This window comes from Mustela lutreola, chromosome 8, assembly GCF_030435805.1.
Source record: "Mustela lutreola isolate mMusLut2 chromosome 8, mMusLut2.pri, whole genome shotgun sequence".
In the NCBI taxonomy this organism is placed as follows: Eukaryota; Metazoa; Chordata; class Mammalia; order Carnivora; family Mustelidae; genus Mustela; species Mustela lutreola.
In genome coordinates this window covers 35,439,044-35,453,339 of record NC_081297.1, presented here as the reverse complement: position 1 = coordinate 35,453,339, position 14,296 = coordinate 35,439,044, and positions in this window count along the sequence as shown.

Genomic DNA, 14,296 nt, shown 5'->3' with positions numbered 1-14,296 from the left:
CTCCAGCTCCCCTCTGCTTGTGTTCCATCTCTCATGGTCTCTCTCTGTCAAATAAGTAAATAAAATCTTTAAAAAATAAAAGGAACTTCTACAAACATCATACTTAATGATAGGAAACTACAGTTAAACATCATACTTAATGGTAGGAAACTAGACACTTTCTCATTAAGATCCAGAACAAAACAATGATGTTCCCTCTTAACACTTCTATGTTAACACTATATGAGAAGTTCAAACCAATGCAATAAAACTAGAAAAGGAAAAAGAAAATTATAAAGATTAGGAAGGAAAACAAAACTTTTTGTTCACACTTGGCATGATTGTCAATGTTCAAAATATGAAAGCATTAAAGAAAAAAAAATTAACTTCTTGAAACTAACAAGTAATTATAACTAGGTTTTAGGAAATTGTATATATATATATACACACACACACACACACACATATGTATGCGTATATATTTATATATTAGTGCAATATAGTGCAATAATTTAGGTAATGCAGTAACTGAATTTTCAAAAGGCTAATCCACCATTTTATGAAGCTAGCTACTTTGAATAGTGGGGAACTTAGCAAAAACAGTGATTTCCATAAGCAGGAGCTCATTGTTCCATTTTCATTTGCTGTGAAGTCCTTGACAATGGAAAGATTCTTAATGCCATACATCGCTAGGGAATTACAAATTAAAACTATATATGTTTTATTATATGTCTTAGATATAAATGTATTAGAATGACTAAAATTCAAATCACTGCTAGCACCAAAATCTGGTGAAGGTATGGTCAACAGAAATTCTAATTCATTGCTGGTTGGAATTCAGAATGGTACAGCCACTTCGGAAGACACTTTGGCACATTTTTGGGTGGGGAGGGCACTTTCTCATTTTATTTTCCTTTTTATTTTTATTCTTTTGGAAATTTTATTTGTTTTTCAGTGTTTCAAGATTGTTTATGCACCATAACCAGTGCTCCATGCAATACATACCTTCCATAATACCCACCACCAGGCTCACCCAAGCCCCCACTGGCCTCCCCTCCAAAACCCTCAGTTTGTTTCTCAGAGTCCAGAGTCTCTCATGCCTTTTCTCACCCTCTAATTTCTCCCAACTCACTTCTCCTCTCCAACTCCCAATTGTCCTCCATGTTATTGCTTATATGCCACAAGTAAGTGAAACCATATGATAACTGACTTTCTCTGCTTCACCCATTTCACTCAGCATAATCTCTTCTAGTCCCATCCATGTTGATACAAAAGTTGGGGATTCATCCTTTTTTGATGGAGGCATAATATTCCATTGTAAATGGACTGTATTTTCTTTATCCTTTCATCTATTGAAGGGCATCTTGACACTTTCCATAGTTTGGCAACTGTGGCCATTGCTGTTCAATAAACATTGGGGTACAGACAGCCCTTATTGACTTCATCAAGATCAAAAGCTTTTGCACAGCAAAGAAAAGAGTCAACAACAACAACAACAAAAAAGAGTCAACCCACAGAATGGGAGAAGATATTTGCAAATGACACCACAAAGGGCTGATACCCAAGATCTATAAAGAACTCCTCAAACTCAACATGCACAAAACAGATAATCACATCAAAAAATGGGCAAAAGACATGAACAGACACTTCAGCATTTTTTTTTTTTACAAAATCAAACATATTGTCACCATAGGATCCTGCAATTTTGCCATTGGCATTTATCCAAATTATTTGGAAACTAATGCACACTTATAAACCTGCACAAGCACCATTATAGCAGTTTTATTTATAATTGTCAAAATTTAAAAGCAACAAATATGTCCTTTGACCAGTGAATGGTTAAACTGTGGTATTCATCAATAAAGTAAAATAAATCATTTAGTGCTGAATAGAAATGAGCCACCTAAAAAGAACATGGAAAAATCTTAAATGTAAGTGAAGAAAAAAAAAAAAACTGAGAAAGTTACACACTATGTGATCCCAACTGTATAACATCCTAGGAAAGAAAATAATACTATGTAAGCAGTAAAAAGATTAGTGGTCTATATTTTTTTGGGAAGTGGTGGTAGGGGATAAGAATGAACTGATGGAGCACAGGGGAGTTTTAGGAAAGGGAAACTATTCTGTATGCTATTGTGAACTTCTTAAAACCTCTAAAGAAGTACAACACCAAGTTTGAGCTCAATTTGAAACTATGAACTATGGTGAATAACATGTGAATATTCATCCTCTAATTGCAGCAAATGTACCACCCCTGATTTGGAATGTTGATGGTGGAAGAGATTGTGTATTTATGTGACAGGGATCATGGGAACTCTCTCTGTATGTAGTGCTCAATTTTGCTGTGATCCTAAAACTTCTCCAAAAATCTCAATATATTAATTTTTTTTGGAGGGGCAAGATGGCAGAGAAGTAGGAGACCCTGTTTCAACTGGTCCCCTAAAATGAGTTAATTATCTACCAGAACACTCTGAACACCCATGAAATCAGCCTCAGATACACTCCTGGATCTCTATGGGGGCAGAAGACTCCAGTGGAGAGGTAAAGTGGAGTGGGAATGATCGGACTGATATCAGAAGATAAGCAGAAGGGGAAGGGAGCCACCAGAAGTGACCCATTGGAAAGTATTATCCCAATATGAGAGTGCCTTGTGATTGGGGACGAGCATTAACTTGGAGTCTGGTTAAAAGCACTGAAAAAGACCAAAAGATCTTAAGGGGCAACTGGTGGAATTGGGCAGTCACAGGCACGGACCTAAACTCATGGTCCCAAATGGCCACTGCAGTCGACCACCCATCCTAGGGAGAGCATGATGGAACCCGCGGGGTCGTGCATTTTGCATCATGGTTGGGCTGGGCGCACTCCTGCCCCCTCATGGGGGAGTCTAGTAATAGTGCCAGCCTGCTTTCCCTAGAACTTTCACACACTGCTTGACCAGGGTCTGACCCACTCCATACTGGTGCCTGAGAAAGCTCCATCTAGAACTAGCTGGAGATCTCTCAGACCCTCTGAAGGTCTGGACTCTCCCAGCTCATGTGGAAAGGCACTCAGTGCAATCTCCTGTGGTGGCAATCTGAGGTCTGGACCCCAGCAGTACTGGCAAAGGCAGCCACCTGAAGCAGGCTCCCTGGACCAATATTGCTCATGGTTTTAGTAGCACAGGGGGGCAGGGACAAGTGGGTGCTTCGGGTGACCCCTGAGATGGTGGCTGGAGATATGTTCTGCCTGTGGGAGTTTGTGCGGCTCAGCAGAGTTTGTGGAGGGGGAGTCTGTGTGTTCTGGACCACCCAGAGGGTAGGATACTGAGGCTTCTCTCTGAGGTGGAAGTCTGGGTGTAGTTTGCTTTCCACTAAAACTCCTAAAAGCCACAAAAATCTGCGAAGGGAAAAAAAAACCCTCCAGAGAACAAAATCCTGAAAAACCAGTTTTCACAGAGTCCAGCCCCTTGATAGAGGGCAAGAGGACTCAACCCAAGCAAGACTGCATGAAAAACAATGAGACAGGCCCCTCCCCCAGAAAGCCAGCCTAAAGAATGAGAGGACAACCACCACAGGGTTCCCATAAAACTGTAAAACTCAAACATCAAGGAAAAACAGTATATTAAGCTCATGGTATTGCCCTAAAACCTGTATATTCCACAGACACAACTTTTATTTTTAATTCATTCTCACTGTTCTTATTCTTTCTAATTTTTTTAACCTACTTACCATTATAACTAGAGGTTTAATACAACATATTCCATAATAACCTTTAAACTTGAACTTTTTTCATACATATACCTGTGCTTTTTTCCCTTTTTTCTATTATTTTTATATACATATAGATACAAGCTTCAAGGTAATCAATACTACTCCTATATATAAATGAGTTTTAATCTCCCTTTATCTATGGAAAGTTGAGCTCTTTATCAAAGATATCAAGATACACCAAGGAAGAATCAAAATAACCTTCTTCAACCACATTGAGGATTTATATAACCACCTTTCCATCTTTCTCTTCTGTCTGTGTTTTTCTATTTGTTTTTGTTTGGGTATTATATAAATCTTATCCTTGGTGTTTATTTTGGCTGGTTTCTTCTTCTTCTCCTCCTCCTCCTCCTCCTCCTCCTTCTTCTTTTTTTTTTCTTTCTTATTTACTTTTGTCAGCCTTTTTCTTTGTCCGTTTTTGTTTGTATACCTTATAAATCTTACCTTTGGGGGCCATTCTGATTGGGCCTTCTTTTTTTTTTTTTTTCCTTTTTTCTTTCTTTTTGTTGTTGACTTCTGATTGCTCAGAAGCATTCCAGGGTGCACCTTGCCTGGATCACAGTTGATATATTTAGCTACACATTCCCTCAACCACCTCTCACCAAAATGACTACTGAGGAACACTGAACAGAGGAAAAATTCAGAGACTGTGCCCTATCCATTAGAGCCATTGGATATGGACATAAACAATATGTTGGAAAGGGAAATCAGGGTAACAATTATCCAGGCAATGGCTAAGTTGGAGAAAATCATTAATGACAACATGGAATCAATTAGGGCAGAAGTGAAAACCACCTGGGAAGAAGTTTAAAAATGCTATCAATGAGATCCAGTCCAATCTAAATACTCTTAACAGCTAGGGTAACCAAGGCAGAAGATAGAATTAGTGATCTAGAGGACAAACTGATAGAGAGAAATGATCAGGAGCAGGCCTGGAGCAAATACCTTAGAAGCCATGAAAACAGAATCAGGAAAATAAATGATGCCATAAAATGTTCCAACATCATAATTATTGGGATCCCTTAGGGGGAGGAGAAAGAAAGAAGACTGAAAGATATAGTCAATATACTAATTTTTAAAATTTAAAGAAAATAATTGTTGAGTTGTTTGAACATAAAGCACAGATTCAGAAGACCTGAGATTCTAATTTTTTCTTGAAAATTTGATAGATTTGGACACGTCTTCAAACATTTATTCCTTAATGTCTTCTTTTAAAAAATGATATCATGTTTACAACATCTTATACATTTTGCAAAGGTATTTACTAATTATTAATTTAGGTGGAAAAATAATCAAGATATCTTTATTCTCAATAATCCTAGGTACTTCTTTTTTATTTTACTGTATCTGTCATATATAATAATTCAATTTAAACTTAGAGTATGTGAAGACTCTCAGATGTTAAAGGCTAAATTATCTCATGCAATGCTTCATCACTTTTTACTTCAAAATAATAAGAGAATGGTGCTCTTGGGTGGCTCAGTGGGTTAAAGCCTCTGCCTTTGGCTCAGGTCATGATCCCAGGGTCCTGGGATCAAACCCCGCATTGGGCTCTCTGTTCAGCAGGGAGCCTGCTTCCCACTCTCTCTTTTTGCCTGCTTTTCTGCCTACTTGTGATCTCTGTCAAAAAAATAAATAAAATCTTTAAAAAAAATAATAAGAGAATGTGGGAAAAAACGAGAGACAATATTTTGTAATTTAATGCTTAGATTCTATCTACCAGTGAGATAGAAAATGACTTGCAGTCGTACTAACCTCAAAGGATGTGGAATGGATAAATTGATTAATTAAAAATAAAAAATGTCAATATGCTTGTAATCAATAGTATGAATTTAATCTCTCATTAACAAGAGCCTTGAAGCATAAATCTATTGTCTTTTGTAGCTAGTCATTCCATGAACATGGACAGTGACACTGATATGAAAACTCAAGAGGCCAAATTGATACTTCTGTTTTGAATGTAAACTTTAGGAAGACTTTTTTTAAGGGATGCCTGGGTGGCTCACTGGGTTAAGCTTGTGTCTTCAGCTCAGGTCATGATCTCAGGATCTTGGGATTGAGCCCTGCATCTGGCTCTTTGCTCAGCAGGGAGCCCGCCCCTCCTCCTCTGCCTGCCTCTCTGAATTTGTAATCTCTCTCTCTGTCAAATAAAGTCTTTTAAAAAAGACATTTTTAGGTTAATTACTCGTGAATATTTTGGTAAAGTTGATAAACCACCTGGGAAGCTTTCAGGGTATAAGCAGATTATAACATATGTTAAGATGAGCATTTGGTAATCAGTGCTATCTCTGTTGAGCCCAGAAAAATAGAGAAGCATAGACATCAATCAGTGTCTCAATAAACAATAATTTATCATGGCTGTGTAATTACTGTAGTGTTCATTATGCTTTTTTTTAATTTTTCTTTTTGGAGGTTTGTTATAAATGAAAGTAGAAATTTGATAATACACTTTCTACTGATTTAAAACATCTTCACAACAGGGAGTCTTCTCTGCCTTCTTGATTCTGACTTGGATGGCACCTTTGACTCATACATTAAGAGAAAATGGAAAATTAAAAGTATCCAAGTGAGGTGAAAATGAGTTCAGGAAATGAATATTATATAGCAAGCACCCTATTGTTATCAGGCTAAGAAGTTCCCAAACAGCAGCCAAAATATGATAGCACTTAAAATTAGATTCTGCTTATTCAAAGTTAACTGAATATAAAAAGTTCTGAGGTAAGGAATCTATCAAAACAAAAACAAAAACAAAAGCACCACAAAGTTTCAAATGACGCCAGAGGGCATAAAGCACTTTTGCATAACTGTTGCAAAGTACTTTTAATTTGTTCAGACAGGATAGCAAGACTCATAAATGCTATAATGTGGGCAGCTAAATATATGACCAGCTTCCTTTGTTACCATAAAACATATATAGTTCAATGTAGTACTTATGAGTATAGATAATTACCTTCTTTACCCAGAGTCACATAGAATAAAGGAAATTTTTATTCTATTTTAAGGGAAAAATAAATGAAATTTAATCCATATATAATGGCCAAATGTTTACTTCACTTGAGTTTATCATCATGGATGTTATTTCAAAGTGCATCTAACATGATCATATTGAATTTTCTTTAAAAACAAATAAAATGTAACTATATCATTAAGACATAAAAATATATAGATAGTAGATTTTTTAGACTCATAACTTCATAGGAAAATAGGATTGACATATTATATTATCACCCCATTTCAAAAATTTAATCACTTACCTACAACAATAATACTCAACATTTTTGGTTTCAGGAATCTTATGCTTCTATGAATTATTGAGGAACTCAAGCAACTTTTGCTCATACATATTATGTGTGTCTAACTCCATGTACTATGTTAAATTGTAAAATTGAAGACATTCTTAAAATAAGAATACATAAACTCACATTGCATTTCTCATCATAATAATGATTTCATTGCAGGTCATGTAGATTGGAAAACTTCACTGGCTCTCATGAGAGAAGAAGAGGAAAGATTAATATATTGTTTTAGCATTATTGCAAAAATAGTTTCGATGTCATGAATGTCTTGAAAGGGTCTCAAAAAGCCCTGTGACACCACAAAGACTTTGGGAATCACTGGCTTAGGAGACAAAAATTCTTGCTATAATGTACTTCACAACCCCTTCAGGTCTTCTTATTCAGAACTATTTCTATCCATTATTCTTCTGTATCTCTTACCATACTATGTATACTTTAGTAATATCAATTTATTCAGCCTTTAACACAAATGTTTACTGCATGCCTATTTGCCTGGCTTTCATTTAAGAAAATAATAAAGTTATAATCTTTGATCCCATTATGTGAGATTATACTAAGCTGATAACTTAATAAATACATATATTTTGTAGTTTTTATAATAAAGACATTTATACAGTGTGCAGAAACAAAGGAGAAAGTCTTGTCAGACTATTGACCAGCCATGATGACTTATTGTCTTTATGGACCTTTTTTGCTTCCCCTACTTCTACAAACTGAAAATTCTTATTTATCCTCCAAGTCCATGGTCAAAGATTTCTTTCCCTACAGGTTTTATCTTGATGCTGTAATCAACTTCAACTATGCTTTTTTTACTACACAACACAACAGTTTGCAGAGATGTCCTGCTACTCTTTTATTTGTTTTTATTTATATGGAGAAAATTAAAGAAAATCATTGCTTAACCCCTAAGAAAACAAAGTTACCATGAGACATTGAAGATAGTTTACCATTTAGAAAATGAGAGAGGTTGTACTGTTTATGACCTGTGGGTTCATAAGGGACATAAGGGGGCCTCCTGGGAACATAAGGGATATTGACATTAAGTGCTGTGATAGATATTCTATTTTACAAGGTAAGTTCTGCTTAAAAGGTTGGTACATCTTATGCAGATCATCTAGGAGGAAAAGAGCCACAAGGAATGGATATCCAAACCAATGTAAAACCAGTGGCCCTGGTGGAGCTGGTGCCTCTAGAAGTGGGTACTAAGAGACACAAAACCAGACATCTGCTTGTTTTTGACCTCCCTTGGCTTCTAAGGAAGAGATTTGTTTCCCACTGAAGTCTCTGGATGGCAGAGTGCCCCCCCCCCCTTAGTAACTGGCCTCAAAGGAAAAATTCTGAACAGAACTGTTAAAGGAGCAAAACATCGTACTATAATGGTTATACTCATTTATTCTAGAACTAGATTGTGTGAGTTCAAGTTAACCCCTTACTAGCTACGGAAAACTGAACAAATTATTTAACCTGGTTGTGTTTCACTTTGCTCATTTATAACTTTGGGATAATAATTTTTCTTCATTGGAAAGAGTATCAATCTATATAAATATACATAGTATTTGATGTTAAATGTTATTGTCACTAGAATGTAAGTTTTGTAAAAAAAAAACACCATTGTTTTTCTAGGTGCTGTATTTCCAGCATTTAAAACAGTACCTGAAATATAACATCAATTAATAATACTTGTTGAGTGAATAAAAGAATCAACAGTCAAGATGCACAGGATGCATTGTCAATAGCCACATCCTTTTACTGAATAATAAACTCTATTTGCAGATCTGTGTCTCACCATGGTTGTGAAGTAGAGCAGCACCCCCACATTTAGACTGTAGAAATCTCTTTGACCTTTGATGCATTTAGGAGATAGAGAAATGCGACATAGAGATAATGGATTTATAGCAATTTTGACATGTGGGTGCAAACCAGTATTAATATAATTGAAATAAAGTATAAGGTGACCATTTTTTCCTAAACAAACAAACAAAAAATTTTGTTTGAGTATAGTTGACGCACAATGGTACATTAGTTTCAGGTGTACAACTTAGTGATTTGACAAGTTTATACATCATGCTATGTTCACCACAAATGTAGCTACCACCTGTCCTGTTACATTGCTGTTATAATATTATAATGTTGACTATTCCTTATGACTATATTTTGTCTTTGTTTTGTGATGTAGTTTTGTTGGTTTTATCACCATTGCAATATTTATCACATTGTATTATACTTTCTACATGTACACATCACAAACTAATAAGAAAAATATGATAGATTTATAGAAACCAAACTAAGTTTTGAGGGAGAGATTTTAACTCCCTTGTGCTATTAGGCAGGGAATGAATTGCTGAGGAAAAGGAGGGGTCTTTTTTTATGTAAATCTTCCAGAACAAGACATTGCTCAACTTGAATACTAAAAATTTATGTCATCTTTTAAAAATATTCCCTTCTGCCTTTATCCTCTGTTCTACCCATAGTATTGTGGGAATATAGATCATATTAAATGGAAAAGAAAAAGAGATTTCCAATAGCTCTCTGACGGTATTGTAATTTATAAATGTCCTCCTTTTAAAGTATATATATATATTTTTTTCATAGGTAAACACTGAAAGGTAAACAAGAATCAAATACATATTGGATTTGGAAAAGGAAAATTTGTGGGTACAAAAAAAATCTACAAAACCATTGCAGGCATTATGTTGTCAAGATATCAACCAAAAGGAAACCCAGCCTTTATAAACACTGTCATGGTCTTGAAAGTCTTCTTATGTAAACAAATAAAATGCCAGCTTTTTAGGAGGAAGAGTTACAGAGTTACTTACACAGGAATTAAAAAAAAAAAGTTTTAAAAGTAATTCTGGGTTGAAATGAATTTTAGAATGGGAGACATTAAATACAATGATAGAGTAAATTAGCCAGAATTATCTGATATGTGGATTTATAGAACACTGATTTAGAAAGGTGAAGTTTGTGAGTTGTTTGTCCTTTCTTTAACTCACTTTTTCACTTTATATTTTCTTAGTTTTTTTTTTTTTTTTTTTGTATGTTAAAAATTTCTATGCATTTACTAGGGATCTACTACAGGCAGTTTTCTGGGCTCATTATCTTATTTAATCCTCATTGTTCTTCTGTAAATTACACACTGTTATCCCCAGTGTGCATAAGACAGATGAAGTTATAGAGATTAGGTGCCTTACCAAGGTCATACAAGTTTAGGTGAAAGAGGTAAAATTTGAGACCATTACTCATAACTTTTGCTTGATGTTAATTAAAGATTAAATCTCAGGTGCCTGGGTGCCTATTGGTTAACTCTCGACCTACAGCTCAGGCCATAATCTCAGAGTCCTGGGGCTGAGCCCCATGTTCTCATGCTCCCTACTAAGAGGGGAGCCTGTTTTTCCCTAGGCCTCCCCCTGATTTCTCTCTCCATTTCTCTCTTTCAAATAAATAAATAAATAAAATATTTTTAAAAGATAAAATCTAGATCATATATTTAAAAAGACTTGCATTTTTATTTTATTGCTTCTATAATAATATAATAATTTGGCAAATGTATTCACAAAGTCCATATTATTTATCTTTTTGTGCAATTATTATAACATAGTGACATTGGGATATGATTAATCATATTCTCCACAAATAAAGTAATGAATTTTGGTTAATTTGATAATCATGAGTTATACAAATATAAGATATGAATTATTTCTACTACTTTGAGAAAAACAAATATTATGAAAAAAACTATTATGAGGGAAGGTAATAGAATACTTATATTCTCTAAATGGACATTAATATATAGAGGCAAGGGGGGGACACAAGATGGCGGGGAAGTAGGAGGAGACGCCTTTTCAACCTGTACCCTAAAGTGAGCTGATTACCTACCAAAGAACTCTGATCACCCATGAAATCAGCCAGAGATCAGAATTATACACGTCTGGATCTCTACAGGGGCAGAAGATGCCAGTGGGCAGGTAAAGTGGAGTGGGAACATCCGACTAATATCAGAAGATAAACAAAAGGGGGAGGGAGCCACCAGAGGTGACTTATTGGAAAGTAATACCCTAATACGAGAGTGCTCTGCATCTGGGGACCAACATTAACTTGGAGACTGGTTGAAAGCACTCAAAAATAGCAAAGGATCATGGGGGGAAAATTGTGGGAATTGGGGCAGCTAGGGACAGGGGCTTACAACCCTGGACCCAGGAGAGCCTCCCATGGCGCTGAGCCAGAGAGAATGAGATGGAGAAACCAGGTCTTGGTTCCTGAGCCACCAGCCCACCCAAGATTGCATGGGGTTTGGCTCCTGTGAGGGGCTGGGAGCCTGGCCAGATGGCAGAACACCAAGCTGTGCTACAGAGCCTGAGACACACGCGCCCCTCACCCTCCCCTGAGAGAGGTGCGTGAAGGCCCACCCGGTGCTCTTAGACCTGCGCCATTGTTTCAGAGCCTAAGACATGCATGCGCCCTTTCTCCCCTGAGAGATGTGCACAAAGGCCCAGGCTGGTGCTCTCAGACACATGCCCTGCTAGCAGAGCCTGAGATATGCGTGCGACCCACAGCCTCCCCTGAGAGAGGCATGCGCAAGTCCAGAGCTCTTAGACCAGGCACTCCTAGCCAGGGCCAGCAGAAAAATCTTAGTGTGTAATCACTGCTTGGAACCTCTCTGGTGGTCTGGAGCTGCCCAGACAGCTGCTGCTGCTGTGGTTTTGGGTACAAGCAGAAGATCCTGCATCACCAGGGACCATGACTCGGAACCTGCTCTGCCAGCGGCCAAGGGGAATTTATTTGGGCTCTGCAGCCAGACCAAGGCTTCTCTCTGAGAGGGAGGTCAAGGTGCAGTTTGCTTTCCTCTAAACCTACAAAAAACAATAAAAGCGGTCAAAGTGATAGAAGAAAAAAAAAGTGAACAAACATAAAAACCGCCAGAGAACAAAAGCCTGAAAACACTGGTTTCCTTAGAGTCCACCTCTTGAGGGGGGCGGGAGGACTTAACTCTGGGAACATCATTGACTGAAAACCTATGTAGCAGGCCCCTCCCCCAGAAAACCAACCAGGAATAAAAAAAAGACTACAAGAGAACAACAACCACTATTTCATAGGACAACTTTTATTTTTAACTCGTTCTCACTGTTCTGTTTATATATATATATAGATAATTTTTAACCTATTTACAATCACAGTGAGATGTCCAGTACAACAAATTCCATAATAATCTTCTAACCTGAACATTTTGATACATACACTTGTGTTTTTCATTTGCATTTCTATTTTTTAAATTTCTTTTTCTAATTTAGTTTAGTTTAGTTTAGTTTATTCATTTTTTATTTTTATTTTCTAATATTCATATAGAGTTAAACTTCAAAGTATTCTCCTTTCCCCAATCAATACTACTCCTACAATTTTTAATCCCCCTTTAACTTAGGAAAGTTGATTCTTATAACAAAGATATCAAGATACGTCCAGGAAGAATCAAAACAGCCTTTCTTGATGACACTGAGAATTTATAACCACTCTCCCATCTTTTTCTTCCACCAGTGTTTCTGTGTTTTTGTGTTTGTCCTGATAGAAAATAAATCTTATACTTGGGGTTCTTTTTGATGAGGTTCTTCTTTTATTTGCATATATATATATATATCAAAAAAAACCACAATATATATATATGATATATATATCATATATATATATTGTTTTTTTTTTCTCTTGTCATATACTTTTACCAGTCTTTTTGTTTGTATTTGTATACTTCATCAATCTTACCTTGGGGCCCATTTGTGCTGAACCTTCTCTTATATCATCCCTTTATTTCCTCTCTCTCTCTCTTTTTTACTTTTTATTTTCTTTTTTCTCTTGTTTGGGTGGGGAATCCTGATTACTTAGAAGCATTCCAGGACGCACCTGGACTGCACCACAGTTGATACATCCAGCTATATCCATTCAGTCACCTCTCACCAAAATGACTAGGAGGAGGAATGCCCAACAGAAGAAAAATGCAGAGGATGGCCCTTCTGCAACAGAGCTAACAGCTATCAACATAGACAATATGTTGGAAAGAGAATTCAGGCTAACAATTATCCAGGCAATAGCCTAGGTTGGAGAAAGCCATGGATGACCAAACGGAATTGATTAGGGCCGAACTGAAAGCAATCAGAGATGATGTTCACAAAGCTCTCAATGAGTTCCAATCTAATCTAAATTCTCTCAAATCTAGGGTAACTGAGACAGAAGATAGAATTAGTGATCTGGAGGACAAAAAGATAGGGAGAAAGGATGAGCAGGAAGCCTGGAACAAATAGCTTAGAGCCACGAAAAGAGAATCAGGGAAATAAATGATGCCATGAAACATTCCAAATCAGAAGTATTGGAATCCCTGAAGGGGAGGAGAAAGAAAGAACTCTAGAAGATGAAGTGGAACAAGTTCTTCATGAAAATTTTCCCAATCTCGCGAATGGAACCACCTTTCAAGTACTAGAGGCCGAACAGTCTCCACACAAGATTATAGATTCCAAAAAAAATCAAGGCACCTGATAGTCAAATTGAGGAATCAGAATTGTAGATATAATCTCTTGAAAGCAGCTAGGACAAAGAGGTTCCTTACTTACAGAGGAAAGCCCATCAGAATAACGTCAGACCTGTCCACAGAGACATGGCAAGCCATAAAGGGCTGACAAGATATATTCAGGGCACTGAATGAGAAGAACATGCAGCCAAGAATACTTTATCCAGCAAGACTGACATTCAAAATGGATGGAGAAATAATGACTTTCCAAGACCAGCAAGGCTTAAAAGACCATGCAACCACCAGCCGACACTGCAGGAAGTATTATGGGGGGTTCTATAAAAGAGGAGAAATCCTAAGAATAGCATTGAACAGAAATAGAAAGACAACCTACAGAAAGAAAGACTTCAAAGGTAACTAGATGTCAATAAAAACGTATCTATCAATAATCACTCTCAATGTGAATGGCCTAAATGTGTCCATAAAATGGCACAGTGTTGCATATTGGATAAAACGACAAGACCCATCCATATGTTGTCTACAAGAGACCCATTTTGAACCTAAAGATACACCCAGACTGAAAGTGAAGGGATGGAGAAGTGTCTTTCATGCCAATGGGCCTCAAAAGAAGGCCAGGGAAGTGAGACTCTTAACAGACAAATTAGATTTTAAACTAAAGACTGTAGTCAGAGATACAGAAGGATACTACATCATTCTTTTTTTTTAAATTTTTTCAATTTATTTATTTTCATAAAAACAGTATTCATGATTTTTTCACCACACCC